Raw genomic sequence first — 5591 nt, 5'->3', positions numbered from 1 at the left:
TACCGTAAAATACAAGCAAACGAAAAAGAATTAAAATGGAAAACACAAAATTAAATTAAAAAGAAATCATAAAACCAAAAACCCCCCAAACATTTTAGTACCGGTTGATGTTAATAACCGATACTAAAGGGCTCCCGGCCCCCGGAGCTGGTTCGTGCCACGTGGTTGCCCTTTAGCACCGGTTCGTGTTGAACCGGTACTAAAGGGGGGGGCCTTTAGTGCTGAAACGTTAGTGCCGGTAAAGGGCCTTACGAACCGGTGCTATTGCCCGGTTCTGCACTAGTGTAGATACAACACTTAAAAAAACTATGCATTGAGATAGTTATCTCTAAGAATCTACTAGGGCCCTGTTTGGTTCATAAGTCCCAGGACTTTTTTTAGTCCCAACTTATAAGTCCCAAGTCCCTAAAAAGTCCCTACCTGTTTGGTTCTTCAGACTTATAAGTTTCTATAAGACTATATTACAACTATAAGTTCCTCCTTGAGAGTCTTATTTCATAAATTCCAAATGCCTACTTTAAGTCCCTATAAGTCCCTCCTGTTTGGTTTACATGGGACTTATATGGACTTTTTTAAGTCCGTAAACCAATAAGTCCCTAGAAACAAACACCCTCTAGGTACCAACAAGTTAAGAGTCGGTGCATTAATTGTGAGTGCCCTCAAAAGTATTAGCAGATCATGTCTTGTGAACTGAGTATAGCTCAAATTGTTAGGTTCCTTGTGCCGCCAGCCCACCAGGGTCAAAATGTTGGTCACCTCAGTATCTCGGAAGTACTCGTAGGGATAGGTGTGCATGCATGAATCATTTGCATCCATCCATCTTCTATCCGACCATTCATGCATCGGTATCTCCTCAATTTCATCCCTTTTAATCAGTTTATTGACCGCAACAGCATCCATCCATCACTGACTTGATTCATGCTACTCCCTCTATAAAGAAATATAATCCCTTGATGGTGTACTTAATTACGCCATCCGTTTCAAAATACAAGGTTATTTAAAAATCAAACATGTGCACGTTAGACCAAGTTTTTTCAAAAATCAAAACCTGTGCACATTCTACCATACAAAATTTCTGTCATTAGAGCCATCACGAAAATTAATTAGATGGTCATGCAATTACTCCAACACAACAGTATCCTGGCCCTTGTCGTGCAACATGACTCAACCCCGTCCCACAAGAAAGTGAGAGGACGCCAAAAACGACTGTAATTACAAGTATTATTTCTCAACTAAGACGGGTACGTACGTACTCCATTTCATCAAGAAAGAAACGTTGGCGATGGATCAAAACAAACATATATATACTCTCTGTTCCGAATTACTTGTCGCGGATATGGATGTATCTAGATGTATTTTAGTTCTAGATACATCCATTTCTACGACGAGTAATTTAGAACGGAGGAAGTAGCTCGCTAGCAAGCTGGTGAGCTCAAAATGATAACCATCGTCCATGGAGTAGTATTTAGTTCCATGCAACGTGGCAAGGAGCTTAATTGAGGTCCACAGATAGTAGTAGGCGGCGGCAATGTGTGCGGAGATTTATCTATTCTACCGCTGATCTTCATCCTGTGGTAGCACTCCATCTGCTTGGTGATGTTCTACTGTAGGTGGTGGTCGTCATTTGGCGTCATGGTGGCGTTGATGGCGGAGGGCCTGCCAAGGATGGCACCTCAATTTGCTTGGAGATGGTCCAGTGGAAGATGGTGGAGACGACACTTGTGAGTGCGTCAGACCGGTTTATACCCCAGACCCGGTATGTGGCTAGGCTGGGGATTCCGGCTTTCGATGTTAGGTTTAGGTGAGTGGTCTGGGTAGGGGCCCAGCTAACACCCCTTCATCATATGGATAGGAGTAGCGGCATATGTTGCCTAGTTGGTGGATTCAGGCTTATTGTTGTAACACTTTGTAAGATCCTCAGGAATAATCAATAAAGTGGCCGTATGCATCTTCCAGATGCAGAGGCCAGGGGTCATCCTCCTTTTCTAAAAAAAAAAGGTAGTGGTGGTGGTCGGCTGTTGGCCATATGCGAACGCTATGGCCAACTGGAGTACTATGCAATAGTTGCAGGACCGCATATGCAGTAGCCTAGCAAAGCTAGCTTGTTGGTTACGATAAAATAATTTCATGTCGTGCATGCATCTCGATCCATCTCTAGGTTGATTAATTTGTTGCTACGTCACTCATCACTACTTTTACGTGGTCAGAAGCAAGATTTTGGATTTCGTTTTTGGTTTTTTACCGGGCCCGAACGAAAAGGGCGAAATCCGGTTTTTCGCTAATTTTTCGGAAAAACTCGGACGAAATGAATAAACTAAAAGTTGAAATTTAGAACGAAAAATGACCGAAATTTGAACGAAAATGAACGAAATTTCTCAAAAAGGTCTGAACAAAGCAGAAGAAAAACAAATACCGGGAGGAAACTGAAGCAAAATCAAGGAATTCCAGAATTAACAATCTGAAAAGTAGTGAACAAGCTCGGCCTTTCATTGTCATCAAGCTCAAAGAAGTGATACAATTGATAAAGGCCTGGCTTTGTAGTGCTGCAGCTCCAACGCCGGCGTTTATCTTGTTCCCTAGCGCTGCGTGAGCAGACATTTGGTGATGAGTAGATACGAAGTGAACCAGGCTGTCGACTGCTAGAGGAGAAGTGGATGTGAAGTAGGAGAACGAGGAGGATGTGGACTGCCGGAGGAGAACGATGGAGGAGGCGCTGCCGCGGTTCGTTCGACTTCCGTCGCCAACAGCCGCCGCCGCCGCGCTGTAAACAGAAGTGGAGGACGAAAGGATAAAATTAGGGTTCGAAGGGTTCGGGATGGCCTTTTATACCATCGGGGACATCAGCGACCTACTGTGGATCCATGGGCCGGGCCAGAAGTTCAAAAAAAGGCCGATTTTTTTGGCCGGCCCATATTTATACCGGGCCTTGACGAAATTGATGGATTTCGGACGAAAATCGGAAATCTCGGACGAAATCCAAAACTCTGTCAGAAGTACCGACTCGAGCACCACCCCGGCTGGTGTGGTGAAGCAAGCCAAGGCGAAGGGGTGGGCAGTGGAGGGGGCATACACAAAAATGAAGGCAGCTCATCTATAAGTGCATCTAGTAGTGTCTTATTTCAAAATGTTACATTGGTTCCCTTCTCCTTTCGTTCCAAAGTGTATAATGTTACTAGTGTATTAGCAAACCCCTATCCAAACCAAGTGCATTCTATTTTATGATACATACACGTTGAAACAAGGAAAAAAAAACTTACGAAACATTTTGAAACTAGACAATTTTTTCACAACAACCAAAAAAATGTAGCATGACTGCATGAATCTTAAAGCAACTATGGACGATGGTTCCATGCACAGTTTAAATCAGTCTTGAGATATCATCAATTACTCATGCACATAATTGATGGACATGCATGAATTATTTGCATCCGTGTAGCTCCTTGCACCATTCTCTCCCTTAATTGGTCAATTAACTACCGTATCACTGCTGTCTCGATCCATCATAATTAAGAGATGTCTTAGTCCAACTCAACTATATGAACCATTAAGCGCATCTCCGTAGTCAATATGCACTCCCCTGCTCGTACTCGTGCCACATGCTGAGTGCTGGATGAGCGCCTTCTCCTGGATCATCGAGTCCAAAAACAATTGCTATATTTATATGTGGTGCTTTTATAAAAGGAAAAAAATACGATCTGAACGGGTTATGTTCTTTGTGATGGAATCATCCTACCTGGTTTCTCGATCATCATTAAGAGATCTCTAAGTCCAACATTGTTGTGCTATCCTTATACATGACCGTCGACTTCTCGATCGTGTGTACCAGTGAAGAAGGTTGTGTGTCGTCATACACACTCGATGTACCACATCATGTGCTCCTACTGCTTCGTTACAGGTTAGTCAATTCATGACTGGTTGATGGCCACAAGATTCAGATAGACCTACCTGTTGAAATAGAGCTATATAGGGATAGGATTAGTGTTTGAATTGTAAACCTCTCCTATCCTTTATTCTGTCTTACTCCTTCTCTACCGACCTTCTCTATGTATCTCTCGATCAAACTCTTGATCGACCATCTTGTAAGCCACGACAACATCCATATAAATACAAGTGCGGCCTGAGAAAAGGGTTTAACGCTTCCCACGATATTTTACTTGGTATCAGAGCATCTTCTTCCTAAATCGAGAAGAGATCGCATCTAGCCTACCCAAACCTCGCCATGACGACCGCCTCCACCCAATCAAGCAGCATGAGTGCGCTCACCACCTCCCTCGCCTCCTCATCCACCTTTGCTCCTTCATCCAGCAGCACCCAAGCCATGTCCCTTGGGGCACCACCGCAGGAGAAGCTCACGAGGAACAATTTCCTCATGTGGAAAGCCATCGTGCTGCCGCAAATCAAGGGCGCACAGATGGCTCACCACCTCGATCCGACGAGCCAGGCGCCGCCGGAGACCCTCACCGTCACCAAGGACGGGAAGGAGGAACAGATCATCAACTCTGCACGCCACCTCTGGTACGCTCAACAACAGCAAGTTCAAGGTTTTCTGATGGGCTCTTTGTCTCGCGAGATCCTTGCACAGGTGGTCACGTTGCAGACTCCAGCGGAGGTATGGGCCGCGATTCATGCCACTTTTGCTGCCCAAACTCATGCCCAGGGCATTAATACCCGCACTGAATTAATGAATCTGAAAAAGGAAACCTAAGCATGACAGAGTATCTTGCCAAAATTAAGATGTTCTCAGACGAGATCGCCTGCATAGGAGCGGCGTTAGGCAATGTCGAGATCGTCTCCCATGTCCTTGCCGGCCTCGACCTCGACTACAACCCGGTCGTGTCGGCTCTTGCAGCGCGGGTTGAGCCCGTGACTGTCCAGGAACTATTCACCCAACTGCTCAGCTTCGACGCACGTCTCAATCTGCTCCACGGGATGAACGTTCGTCAATCCTCCGCCAACGCTGCTTCACGTGGCCGAGGAACCAGTCGCGGGCACGATCACCAGGGGCGTGGTCGTAGCAGCGGCAACAGCGGGCGTGGACGCGGCAACAGCCAAAGCACGCGCCCTGGAGGGGGCGACTACACCAACAACAACGTCTCCACGCGATCTGGAGGGGGCGGCTACTCCAACACCAACGCCTCCTCTGGATCATCCTCTTCCAATCGCGTTCGGTGTCAACTATGCAAGAAACCAGGACATGAAGTCATGGATTGTTGGCACCGCTATGATGAGGATTATGTTCCTGATGCTCGCCATGTAGCTGCTGCAATCAGGGAACAAGGAGGTGGAGATGACACCATATGGTATGCGGATTCAGGAGCTACCGACCATGTCACCAATGAACTTGAGAAGCTGTCCATGAGGGAGAAGTACTTCGGCAACGATCAAATTCACACAGCTAGCGGTGGAGGTATGGATATATGTCATATTGGTCAAGCATCTATTAACTCCCCTAATCTTAAACGTGATCTAATGCTTAAAGATGTCCTTCATGTTCCACAAGCCGACAAAAACCTTGCATCTATGTCTCGTTTGACTTATGATAATAATGTCTTCTTTGAAACTCATCCTACGTATTTCTTTATAAAGGATCG

General features: G+C 45.7%; 1 non-coding gene across 1 annotated transcript; it reads left to right on the top strand.

Moving 5' to 3' along the window:
* The first annotated feature begins 4776 nt into the window (after nt 1–4776).
* On the top strand, nt 4777–4906 carry LOC123132806 (small nucleolar RNA Z247). The gene has a single exon (XR_006465058.1). It is a non-coding gene; the product is annotated as a small nucleolar RNA Z247 (small nucleolar RNA).
* Nucleotides 4907–5591: the final 685 nt, after the last annotated feature.

Source organism: Triticum aestivum, chromosome 6A (genome assembly GCF_018294505.1).
Source record: "Triticum aestivum cultivar Chinese Spring chromosome 6A, IWGSC CS RefSeq v2.1, whole genome shotgun sequence".
NCBI lineage: Eukaryota > Viridiplantae > Streptophyta > Magnoliopsida > Poales > Poaceae > Triticum > Triticum aestivum.
This window is presented reverse-complemented; position numbering and strand designations above follow the sequence as displayed.